This window comes from Nyctereutes procyonoides, unplaced genomic scaffold (assembly GCF_905146905.1).
Source record: "Nyctereutes procyonoides isolate TBG_1078 unplaced genomic scaffold, NYPRO_anot_genome, whole genome shotgun sequence".
Classification (NCBI taxonomy): domain Eukaryota; kingdom Metazoa; phylum Chordata; class Mammalia; order Carnivora; family Canidae; genus Nyctereutes; species Nyctereutes procyonoides.
Window position 1 is genome coordinate 41,271,663 of NW_026575139.1, and position 13,042 is coordinate 41,284,704.

At 42.6% G+C, this 13,042-nt stretch overlaps 1 protein-coding gene across 6 annotated transcripts in view; it reads right to left on the bottom strand.

Annotated features, from left to right (window-relative positions):
* The window catches only part of KTN1 (kinectin 1), a 106,284-nt gene extending 98,879 nt beyond the window's left edge, over positions 1-7,405 (bottom strand). For all 6 annotated transcript variants that reach the window (XM_055303773.1, XM_055303772.1, XM_055303770.1 and 3 more), the window contains exon 1: positions 7,231-7,405. The gene's annotated coding sequence lies outside the window, so the exon portion shown is untranslated. The remainder of the gene's footprint in view (positions 1-7,230) is intronic.
* Positions 7,406-13,042: the final 5,637 nt, after the last annotated feature.

Consider the following 13,042-nt stretch of genomic DNA (forward strand, 5'->3'; position numbering starts at 1 on the left):
GATATATTTTTGCTGAAATTCGTGTATTAAGTAGTTTTCCATTCAGCTCTCAAGAGTAACCCAGAAACCCTTTTTATTTTACACGGCATTTCACGTAAATCAACTAGCAATACTATAAAGGAGAATGGCACAAAGAACTAGCAGAAGGCTCAGTGAGTCCCAATCATGTGCAATCAAGCAACTCATTCATCATCAAATCGAATGCCACCTACTTGGGACCCCTGGATGGCTCAGCAGTCTAGCGCCTGCCTTCGGCCCAGGGCGTGATCCTGGAGTCCCAGGACAGAGACCTGAATCAAGCTCCCTGCACAGAGCCTGCTTCTCCCTCTGCCTGTGTCTCTGCCTCTCTCTCTCTCTCAGTGTCTCTCATGAATAAATTAAAAAAAAAAAAAAAAGAATGCCATCTACCAGAAATATAATTCAGTGGTAAACAAGACAAAGTTCCTATGTCATAGTGCTTATAAGTGACACAGCTATCAAGGATATAAATAAACATACTACAATGTTAGGTAGTAACTAATCAATGAAAAAATGTAAGGCTGGGATAAAAAATAGAGTATATATTATAGATGGGGTGACAACAGTTAGCCTTTCTGATATAACCACTGAGCAATGCCTACAAGATCACATGGCAGTAACTTATAATACATACTCATAGGAACTGAAAAGACTTCTTGGAATCTAAAAAGATCACGGTCTACCTATTTTCTAAATAAAAATATAAAAAATCTGTAACATTAATGTAGCTTTCTAACACCTAACAGAAAATTGCACAGAGACAGTACTTTATTTACTTTTAAGTAATCTCTATGCCCAACGTGGGGCTTAAACTCATGACCCCAAGATCAAGAGTGGCACACTCCACCAACTGAGCCAGCCAAACATTCCATTATTATTATTGGTGGTGGTTTGTTGTTATTATTGTTTAGAAAGCATTCTTACAAAACAGAGTAAGGATGAGTGAGGATGGACTCTAGAATCAAAATACCTCAGTTCACATTCAGGTTCTTCCTCTTACTTGCTCTCTGGACAAATTATTAAACCTATCTCCCTAGTTTCCACCAAATAGTACCTGCCTCATATAAAATTGTTTGAAATGACAAAATATAGTTCTGCACCTAAAGTGTTAACAGAGACAGCAAATAAGCACTCTAATAATTAGCTATCCCTTATGTAGCAACTAGTAAGATAATACAAGCCAGGTAAATGAGCCTTAAGGAGGTTAACACACAGTAAGGGGTACTAACTAGCAAAACCAAAACTAAGCTCTTCAGACTCCCTAGCACCCATGCTTTTTCCATTATGCCACACATTATACATAGTGAAAAAAAGAAACTTGCATAAAATCTGGGAGTTATTAAAGTTTAAGACCTGTAGATCTCTACGTATGGACTTCTAGCTTATTTCACTAGACCAGACTGTTTCCCTGGCAACTTAAATGACTCATGTGCAAAAATAAGTAATAGTTGTCCCATGTTCTCCAGTGAGAATGTAGCATAACATCAGGCCTCTTGATAGACAATTACTAAAAATCATTTACGTTCTGATAACTAATCATACATTTTAACTAACCAGTCAAAATAAAGAAATGTGGATTAAGGACATTTTCCTCTAGTAATTGTAAGCTAAGAAGCTATGGCCCTTATGAAATGTATTCAATATGGAAGCTACCTTAAAGGACCTCTCTCACTGGAGTACTGACATCCTTCCCCTTGGTAAAAAATACATGGGCTGGTGTCTACAGAAAGCTAAATGTTCCTGGTGAGCAGTCTACTCTCCTATACACTCACTTATTTCTATAAATTCATTAAATAGTAGAATAAAAACAGAAGTTGTTATTTCTTTTAAAACTATGTTACATTCTTTGGAAGGCCTTGATGAATGAGTGGAAAATCCAGAATGATTTTTGACTTGGAAAGTTTCCCAGTGCCTACATTTTCATTCCATTTTAAAGAAACAAATACTAGAAACCAAAGGCAATGCTTTTAGGGTACGATTTATAGAAAAAAGATCAGGAACCCCTACTAAAGACAAGAGATTGATCCAAATAAAAAGAAAGACAAAAATAAATGTTTTAAGTTAAAACAAAACACTTAAGGTACACAAATATTTGAGTTTGTGTTTTAACCAACTTTTTAAGTTACCTAACCAATGATCCTAATCACAGAGGGAAGGTCCAGAAGAGTTCCACATCACTACCTCCACCAAGGTATTCCCAGAGGCCTCCTGCCACTTTTCTTTGGTTCTCTGTTCCTAGGAAATGAGCAAACTGAAAACTATATGTGTTCAAGAATGAGGTATCACAGTAAGAAACTGCAGGATAAGGAATTAATTCACATATAATGAACAGATAGTTATTTAATAAATCTTTATTGAACATCTGTCCAAGACTCTTAGGATCCATCAATAAACAAAACAGACAAATGGCCCTGCCTTCACAGAGGTTACATTATAGTATATGTTTGGGGCAGAGAGGAGAGCGAATGAATACAATCAACAAGGAAATTATACAGTGTGTTGGAAGGTGGCAAGTGCCATGAAGAAAACAGAGCAGGATATAGGGATCACTAAATACGGGAGTGCAGCTTTATCCTTTTTAAAGATTTATTTGAGAGAGAGAACCCATGTGCACATGCATGGGGTGAGGTGAGTGGGGAGAGGGGACAGAGGGAGAGAGAGAGAAAATCTCCAGCAGACTAATTCAAGCAGACTCCCCAACTGAGTGCAGAGTCTGACTAGGGAGCTCCATCTTGCCACCCTGAGACCACCACGTGAGCCAAAACCAAGAGCTGAATGCTTAACCAACTGAGCCACCCAGGCACCACAGGGGAATGCAGATTTAAATAAAGCAGTTAGACTTTTTTAAAAACATTTGGGGCAGCCCCGGTGGCCCAGTGGTTTAGCGCCGCCTTCAGCCCAGGGCGTGAGCCTAGAGACCTGGGATCAAGTCTCACGTCCGGCTTCCAGCACGGAGCCTACTTCTCCTTCTGCCTGTGTCTCTGCCTCGCTTTCTCTCCCATGAATAAATAAATAAAAATCTTAAAAAAAAAAAAAAAACACACATTAGAAGGACAAAGATTTGAAGGAGTTGGCCATGCTGATATCTTAGGGAAAAAGTGATCCAAGGAAGGACAACAGTCAATTTAAAGGCCTTATGACAGCCAGTGGGGCTGGAGGGAAGTAAGCAGGAGGCAGAGTAGTAGCTAACTTGAGAGGTAAAGAATAGGAAGAGTAGATTCTATAAGGCATTGCGGGCCATACGGACTTTGGCCTTTACTCTGCATAGGAGAAGTCACTGCAGTGTTTTGAGAAGTGATAGGATCTGTTTGCTGAGTTGAAAGAGACCTAGGGAGCTAGTGAAGAAGCAGGAAGACCAGTCAGGAGGCTAATTGCAGAAATCTAGGTAAAGATAAAATGGCTTGAACCAACCTAGCAAGCAATACAGGTGGTAAGAAGTGACTTTATTCTGGATATATTCCCCAAGATGAGAAAGTCAAGTGTAACCAACAAAAGAGTAAATCAGGAGTGACTCCAACTTTTTTTTTTTCCTTTGCCTGAATGTTGGGTGGGGCTGCCATCAAATGCGATAGAGCAGACCAGACCGTAGGGTTTAAAGGGAAAAATGGAAGGTTGGCTTGAGTGGACTACTTCAACTACAAATGGAAATGCAGAACAGGTTGTCTGCAGTAAAGAAGGAAAGCCTGGCTTGGAAATATAAATATGGAAGCCATCAGCATATAGGTATTTAAAGCCATGACACTGGATGAGATCACCAGGGAATATAAAAAGAAAAGTGAACCAAGGCCTGAGCACTTCCACTTCAAGAGTAGAGAATGAATCATAAGGCAGAAAGACCAAAGCAATTAGTGAGAGAAATCCAAAAGCAATGTCCTGGAAGGAGGGGAGTATAAACCAATTAAGTTCCACTTACTGTACAAATCATTTTCTGAAACCAGATTTAAGTTAAAAGTTCTTAATCCACTTGTAGCAGTTAAGGTGACAAGTAAAATAGCAAATCACAACGTTTTCAAAAGGAGTAGAACATTTCTTAAATAATTACTAAGAATATTCTATTTCCTATTGGGAGTCTCTACTAAAACTACTCTTAGTACTAAAAGTACATTTTGCCTATTTTATCTTTTTAACATTAAAGTCTATACTATTGGAGGAGAGGATAGCCTAAGTGGTTTGCAGTGCTCTCTCTCTCTCAAAGACCAAAAAAAAAAAAAAAAAAAAAAAAAAAAAAAAAAAATTAAATAGCAAGTCAACAGTCTGGCATGCAAACAATTATAAATTGTCATTACTTTTCTTTTTCTAGAGCTCAGATACAGCAGGTTAAGTTAATCAAACTCCTTAGGTTCATAGTACTTAAGATTTTTCCCATTTAATTCTGTTTATAGAAAAAGTAGCTTATACCCTTATCTAAACCAATGTTTTCCCTTTGATTTGCACATAAACATTTTTCAGATCAGAACATCCAAAGTCATGTTCACAAAAATTGAAAAAGAAAGCAATGAAACTCTACTTATGCATGAGTGATCAATCTCATTTATAAAGAACCAGTTAGGGATCTCTGGGTGGCGCAGCGGTTTGGCGCCTGCCTTTGGCCCAGGGCGCGATCCTGGAGACCCAGGATCGAATCCCACGTCGGGCTCCCGGTGCATGGAGCCTGCTTCTCCCTCTGCCTATGTCTCTGCCTCTCTCTCTCTCTCTCTCACTGTGACTATCAGAAATAAATAAAAAATTTAAAAAAAACAAAAAAATAAAAAAATAAAGAACCAGTTACTTGCTTCTAACCTCTAGGCATACTCTGGATTTAACTAAATCTTAACTCTATAGTTATATACTTCGAAATAACTTAAAAACAAAGAATACAAGAACAAGCAGTTTCTAAGATGTTAACCTCAAATAATTGAATGTTCCTGCAAAGCATGGTCTCTCCATTTCTTTATTACATATTAGAAGTCAGATCCCTAAAAAGCCCAAAACCTTCCTGGAAACATTAAACTTACTAACAATTTAAATTTTTACAATGTATTATGAGATCTTTTAGATTACAACTTTCTTTGCTATACAAAAATTATAATAAACATTCAATTAAAAGTACATCTTCCATAGTTTTTCAAGTAAAATTCAATTTTTACTTTAGTAACAGTAACAATCTTAACATGAATCCTTTAGAAGTTAAGCCTCAAAAAAGCTTTCACTTCTCAGGCCCTTTAGAAAAGCTATATTGACTGTTATTTCACATCTAATTATTAAAACGTTTTCCCTACTGAAAGTAGACTCAAGCCTACAAACTAGAAGACTTGGGATGAGAGACTGAAGAAAACACCCGCATCAGCAGAGCGACCTGAGCTAGGATGAAGCCAAACTAGAAGACTTGGATGAGACTGAGAAAACCCGCATCAAGCAGAAGCGACACTGATGCTAAGGGATGATACAGAAAAAAGTCATATATTAACGGCTATTCATAATGTTGACCCTGAGTCTTCAAGAAAGAGTTAAGTAATACTGGATGTCCCTTATCATTTTAAAGTGCTCAAATACATTGAAGAAAATTTTTCATTAGGCTTTCCTGTATTTTAAGTTTCAGTATGAGTCTCAGAAAGGTAAACACTTCATTCTCCAAGCACACCTGACAGAGATACTGTTATGACTGCTCATGCAGCCAAATTAGAAAAGTCATTTCTAATTCAACGTTACAGAGGAAAATGGATTTTTTTCTTAGAACCTACAAACAATAAGCCCAGCTATTTCTTGTTAGATCCTAGAACTAAAAGGAGACGGGGGCAGCTTGTTTCTTAGAGAACACAGTAAACACGAAAGTCGGTATTTTGTAAAGCAGGGTATCCATCCCAAATACAGGTCAACTCCAGAGTGCTCAGTGTTATCCTTGGGAAGATCATTCCGTTTCTCCTAAGAAACCGTTTTTTGGCCAAGCCGGAGACAGTGTTGCCATTTGCCGGCTAGGTGAGGTAGAGAGAAAAAGCGCAACCTAATTTAGCAAGAATTCAAACTTTAGGTCTATTTCTGTGCAATTCGACATGCTTCGTTTACCTCAAGGTATTGATCTACGGCAGGGTACGGGTGTCCAAAATTTTCAGGACTTTCCACAAAGCATCTCAAAAAAAAAAAAAAAAAACCCCACAACTTTGAACAGTTAGTTAGCTCTTTCAGGCAGTGCTCATTCACAGGTCTGCTGAGGAATCCTCTTCTGATACAGGCCCGACTGCGACTGTCGATCCCTCCCAAGCGAAGGAATGGCTCACACTCGAAGCGCGGTCTCCAACCTGAGCAAGGGGCAGCTGGACGGGGTTAGGATGCCGCTCCCCCGCGACGGGAGCCGCTCGTCTCCGCCGCACACAGGCTCCTTCCAGACAAACGTGCGCGGCGGCACATCCCACACCAGGTGTCCCATTACCCAACGACTTTTCTAGGCTGCCGGTTTGGTTTTCGGCCGAGCTCCCCAAACGCCAAGAAAAAATCTCATTGTTGGAAAGGGAGGGGGGAGGGGGAGGGGGAACCACGGAGGAAGGACACACCCCTCGGGGAGAGGAAGGGTAACTCCCCCCCCGTCTCGAGGGCGGGCCACACGTTTTCCCCAAGTCCCCTCACGCCGCTTTCCCAGCCCCAACCGCCCCCCCGCCGCGACCCGGGGACACGCAACGGCGGTGGGAGGGGGCCTGGGAAGGCGGCCAGCGCCGGTCCCCTAAGTATCCGGAGGGGCAGCGAGGACCCAAATTCCAGCATGGCGTAAGCATGGCCCAGCTCCGGCCCGGGGACGGGCTCCCTCTGTCCACCGGCCGAGGCGGCGGTAATCCGCCTTCCTCCTGGGGGCCCTGAGGCCCAGCTAAAAATAGGCGCCTCGGTCACCCCGGGGCCCTCTCCGGCCAACCTCGCACCGGGAGACGTCCCCAGGGGACTCCGCAGCCGCGCAGCCGGGGTCGGGGTCGGGGTCGGGGTCGGGCCCTGGGCGGCCCCTCGGAGCCCCCGCCGCGGCGGCCCGGCTCAGGCAGAAGCCCCACCAGCGGCGCCCCGGCGCCCTAGGCCTACGCGGCGGCGGCGGCGGCAGGCGGAGTCCGGGCCCCGGGCCGCGCCCCCCGTGCGGCGCGGCCCTCCGCCTCCCCCCCCCCCCCCCACCCGGACACCGCGGCCGGCAGCGCCCTCTCCCCCGCCAACCCCGCGCGGTCCCCGCGGCCGGCGGCCGGCCCGGCGCGGCCTGCTCACCCTTATCCTGCGCTGCCGGGGAAGGAGACCGGGAGGACGCGGCGGCGCGGGCAGCACAGCCGGGGCAGCCCGCTCCGAGGCGCCGCCGCCGCAGTTGCTCAGGTGCCGTCGCGCCGCCCGGGAGGAAACGGGCGGCTGCGGGGCGGGGCGGCCCCCGGCACGTCCCGGCGTCTGGGCCGGCGGTGCCGGGAGAGCGGCCCCTTAAAGGCACAGGCGCCGCCGCCTCGGCCCCGCCCCCCTGCGCGCGCGCGTCCGCCTGCTCCCGTAAGCCCCGGCGTGCTGCAGGCTCGGGATTCCGGGGCTTCCCCCCCACCCAGGCGACGTCCAGCTGCCAGGTAGCGGGTGGGGAGCACAGGGTCGGCAGGCTCGGCGGAACTCCCTGCTTCAGTCCTTAGCCCTGCTCTGGTCCTCTCGCCCTCTCCCTCCTTCGCCCAAAGCTGGTTTCGTCTTGCACGGCCCTCCCACTGAAGAACCACCTAGCCCCCTACGCTGAATGATTTTTTTTTTTTTTAAACCTTAACCAAATGGTACCCGATTTCACCCTGCCCGTCCTAGATTTCCTCCCAGAAATCACTGGAAAACGAAATCTTCCCCCTCCTCCGTCTCCAGAGTTTCTCTGAATTCTCCTTCGGGTAACCCCAGCTTCAGGCGGAGAGAGAGAGATATTAAAAACCGACCCAAACAAATTGTGTGCAAATATTGTGAAGCTGTTGTGTCTGCCAGTTGGTGGCCGTTCTTTCAGCCAGAGTAAATGACGAGAAGCTGCAGCGGGAAGGAGAGGCTGCCCGAATCCCTGCTGATTAGCTTGCTCTTTGCTGAGAGGATAGCAGCGATCTTCCTAGTCTACCGGCAAAGGCGATGCTCATCAGTCTCTTGCAAAATGCCAGGCACTACCCAGACCATACACAGATACCCCAAACTCTCCTCGAACGTTATGAGAACTCAGAATGATTTAAGCGCTTTTAGAGCGTAGACTGAGATCAATAAAATTAGGACTTGTCACTAACTCCTCCCCTTACATCCTGACCCAGGGGGAATAGAAGCAATCTGTAAGGAATGAACATCAGAACAGATCCTACACCAACAGAGGATTTCCTGTACATGAGCTGGCTAAAAACGCCCTACTCATTTGAATCCTAATTTTTTTTTTTGTCTAAGCTTTCTAGAGCACCTCCAAAGTACAAATGAAAACTGAACAAGAACGTGTTAGCCTGAGATTCTGCTGAGGATTCTGCTGGCCTCCAGCCACTATGTCCTCCAAAGATGCATTGTCTTATTTTAACTCGAGAAGTGTCCTCTTTTTCCTTTCTCAGTAGTGTTACTCAGTCCCTCAGCTGCTCCAGTGCCCTCAAAGCAATCTGTCTCTAAACTACCGGCTGCCTCCTGAGTGTGTGCCAAAGGATCCAGCGTTATTGAAGAGTGAAGCCATCAGACCCAATACAAAGGGGGAAATGCATCATTTGTATAATGGAGTTTAAGGACTCTTGATTGGCTTATAAATAGCCACCTAATTTCCTCTGGTTAGTACTAAAGCACGTTTTAGACTAGAATAAAAATTTCTGCCATTTTCCTGACTTCAGTAAAACCTGTGTCATTTTAGAGACAGTAATACTTAAGTACATTTGTACGTAAGACAGTAAGTGGAATTTGGGGACATGTTTACCCTAAATATACTGTTTTACAGTCAGAGCACGCTTATTTTCGTGTTCCATAATTTGAAACAAAGAAGCATGAGTGTATCAGCTATTTCAACTTTTCTGGGTGATTGAACTTTGATTTTTAAAAGGAAACTGATTAGTTGCTTCATTTATAAATTTTCTATTTATTCACATGTAAACAAAAAGTCTAACTAGAACTGTTATGCATGATAAACCGTATTAGGAATTAAGACCTACCCTCTAAGTTTTGAAATATAGTATAATTAACAATAATTAACACATAATAATTAATCTAAAATGTAATTAATCTCAGTTGCTGCTTCCTACCTTCCAAAGCTACTGAGACAGCAACTAACCTGCTAAAAAGGATTAGCATCTGAGTTGTCTCTTACGGTAACAGCTAAGAAATTAAATTTGATTGAAAATTGTAAAGAGCGATGGGCACTAAGGAGGGCACTTGATGCAATGAGCACTGGGTGTTACTCTACATGTTGGCAAATATAATTAAATAAAATAAAAAAAAACTGTAAAGAGTAACACCTAAAGAGTACTCATCTCTTTTATTTTTAATTTAACAAAGTGCAGTTTATTGGAGCATACCTTCTGATAATTATTCTCTCTGTTCTGAATTTTGGACAACTTTTAAAGACACAGTACACATCTCTCCAGCAGAAAGAGAAAGCTGGCTATTCCTGTTTTGTCTAGGGAAGATTTCCCAGAAGTGGTGAGTTATGTAGAGATCTGAGTAATATGTGAGTAACAGATTACATCTCCTACTCCACCAGATCGGGGATGGCAGAGATGAAAGTATAATGAAGCAATTCACCGAACCAAGAGTAAAGGTCAGATTCCAGGTATACCTTATCCTCCCAAGTAATGGAATGGGGAAGTTCATAGGAACATCTGCAGCTGCAGACATACAAGTAATCAAAAGTGGCACATGACTGGGCTTATTAGAAGTCTGTATTGTGCCCCTTTGACATGTACTCTCTTCAAGCATATAGTATTCAAGTGCTTTCATGACAAATTATTTGCCACTCTTTGCATGGAGAGGTATGATCTGTGTCCTCTACCCTTCAATCTGGAAGGGTTCTGTGACTGCTGTGACCAATAAGATATGCTAGAAGTAAATACCCCAAGTTCTGGGTCCAGACTCCAAAAGCCAGGCAGCTCCACTTCCTGTCTCTTGGAAGCATTAATCTTAGAACCCTGAGCTACTAGGTGAGAAGCCCAACCACCTTGCTGCAAAGACCACGTGGGGAGGTTCTGAAACTAGGGGAGGAAGAGAGACCTACCTGGGCCTACCCTTCTAACTGTACCTACCACTGTGCCAGATATATGAATGGAGCCTTCTAGAACCCCAGATTATCCATGCCACAAGTTAAGAACTACAGAGTGGCCCTACTCAGTACTCCATGGAGAAAAATCACCCAGCCAGCCCCAATTGAATTTCTGACCCCATATCATTTTTAGGATTTTTAAATGGCTTGTTAATCAATAATAGATAAGCAGAATAATCTTTCTTCTACTTCTAAATAGCTTCAAAAAATATTAGACCCTCCCCAAATCACTAGAACTCACACAGAAATTCAGCAATGTGACAGGATACAAAATCAATGCACAGAAATCAGTTGCATTTCTATACACTAACAATGAGACTGAAGAAAGAGAAATTAAGGAATCAATCCCATTTACAATTGCACCCAAAACCATAGGATACCTAGGAATAAACCTAACCAAAGAGAACTCTACAAACTACGGAACACTTATGAAAGAAATTGAGGAAGATACAAAGAGATGGAAAAGTATTCCATGCTCATGGATTGAAAGAATAAATATTGTGAAAATGTCAATGCTACCTAGAGCAATTTACACATTCAAAGCAATCCCTATCAAAATACTATAGTCTTTCTTTAAAGAGTTGGAATAAATAATCCTAAAATTTGTGTGTAATCAGAAAAGACCCCAAATAGCCAGAGGAATGTTGAAAAAGAAAACCAAAGCTGGGGGCATCACAATGCCTGACTTCAGGTTATATTACAAAGCTGTGATCAAGACAGCATGGTACTGGCACAAAAACAGACACATAGATCAATGGAACAAAATGAAAAATCCAGAAATGGACCCTCAATTCTATGGTCAACTCCCCTTCAACAAAGCAGAAGAGAATATCCAATGGAAAAAGGACAGCCTCTTCAATAAATGTTGCTAGGAAAATTAGACAACCACTGCAGAAGAATGAAACTGGACCATCCTCTTACACCACACACAAAGATAAACTCAAAATGGCTGAAAGATCTAGATGCGAGAAAAGAATCCATTAAAATCCTAGAGGAGAACACAGGCAACACCCTTTTTGAACTTGGCCACAGCAACTTCTTGCAAAACACATCAAGGAAGGCAAGGGAAACAAAAGCAATAATGAACTATTGGGACTTCATCACGATAAAAACCTCTGCACAGCAAAGGGAACAGTCAGCAAAACTAAAAGACAACCTACAGGATGGGAGAAGATATTTGCAAATGACATATCAGATAAAGGGCTAATATCCAAAATCTATAAAGATCAAACTCAACACCCAAGAAATAAACAATCTAGTCATGAAATGGGCAGAAGACATGAACTGACATTTCTCCAAAGACCTACACATGGCCAACAAGCACATGAAAAAATGCTCCAAATCACTTGCCATTAGGGAAATACAAATCAATACCACAATGAGATACCACTTTACACCAGTGAGAATGGCTAAAATTAATAAGACAGGAAACAACAAATGTTGGCGAAGGTGTAGAGAAAGGGAAAGAGAGTTCTCTTGCACTGTTGGTGGGAATGCAAGCTAGTGTAGCCACTCTGGAAAACAGTGTGGAAGGTCCTTAAGAAGTTAAAAATAGAGCTACCCTAGACCCAGTAATTGCATACTGGGTATTTACCCCAAAGATACAGATGTAGTGAAATGACAGGACACTTGGCTCCCCAATGTTCATAGCAACAATGTCTACAAAAGCCAAACTGTGGAAGGAGCCAAGATGTCTTTCAACAGATGAATGGAAGAAGGCTGTAGTATATATTCACAATGGAATATTACTCAGCCATCAGAAAGGATGAATACCTACCATTGACACTGACGTGGATAGAACTGGAGGGTATTATGCTGAGCGAAATAAGTCAGTTGGAGAAAGACAATTATCATATGGTCTCACCCCATATGATATGGTGGAATATAAGAAATAATGAAAGGAACCATAAGGGAAAGGGGGGAAACTGAGTGGGGAAAAATTAGAGAGGAAGACAAACCATGAGAGATTCCTAACTCTGGGAAACAAAGGGTTGCTGAAGGAAAGGTGGGTGGAGGGATGGGGTAACAGGATGATGGGCATTAAGGAGGGCACATGATGGGATGAGCACTGGGTATTATACTGTATGTTGGCAAATTTAATTTAAATACATTTTTTAAAAAATATATCAGTTTCATATAAGCAGAAGGGAGTTCCAACTTTCCCTATACAACCCCAAGATCTCACTGGGGACTTTGAAGGGAAACTTGAGTAAGAATGGGTAGTGAGGTAAAGCTACTTTGTAGCATAATTTAACATTATTGAAACTACCTTGGTGTGTCTCCCATCTTCAAAGGATTGTTCCACAATTGAAAATTGGTGGATTAAATGAGGAAAGATGAACCAGTATTGATTATACCTATGCACTATGCAGGTATTTAATGTACACTAGTTTACACAATTACCAAAACCACCCGATGGTACAGTAAGTTCTAGGCTTATGCTGAGTACCTACCTCAAGGACACAGAACTCAAAAACCAGCAGCTAAACCCAGACTCCAATTCCCATGCATGTGCCAATGTACTATGTTAATTTCCAAGGTGTAAACCCTTAAAGCACAAACATTTAAAACATTCATTTATATATAGATTTCACTTACTCATGATATCTTTTCTGCCATTAGCATAAATAATGAGTACATACATTACATCCAACTAAATCAGCAATATGAAAATGGCTACCAGCCAGCATCCTATAAACTCTTAACAGAATTCACTATTGAAAAATGTATACTTTGTTCAAGCATACCTAGTAACTGGAAGAAACAATCTCTTTGATTCTTGATCGCATGATTTTTATAAACTTCCTCGTAAGG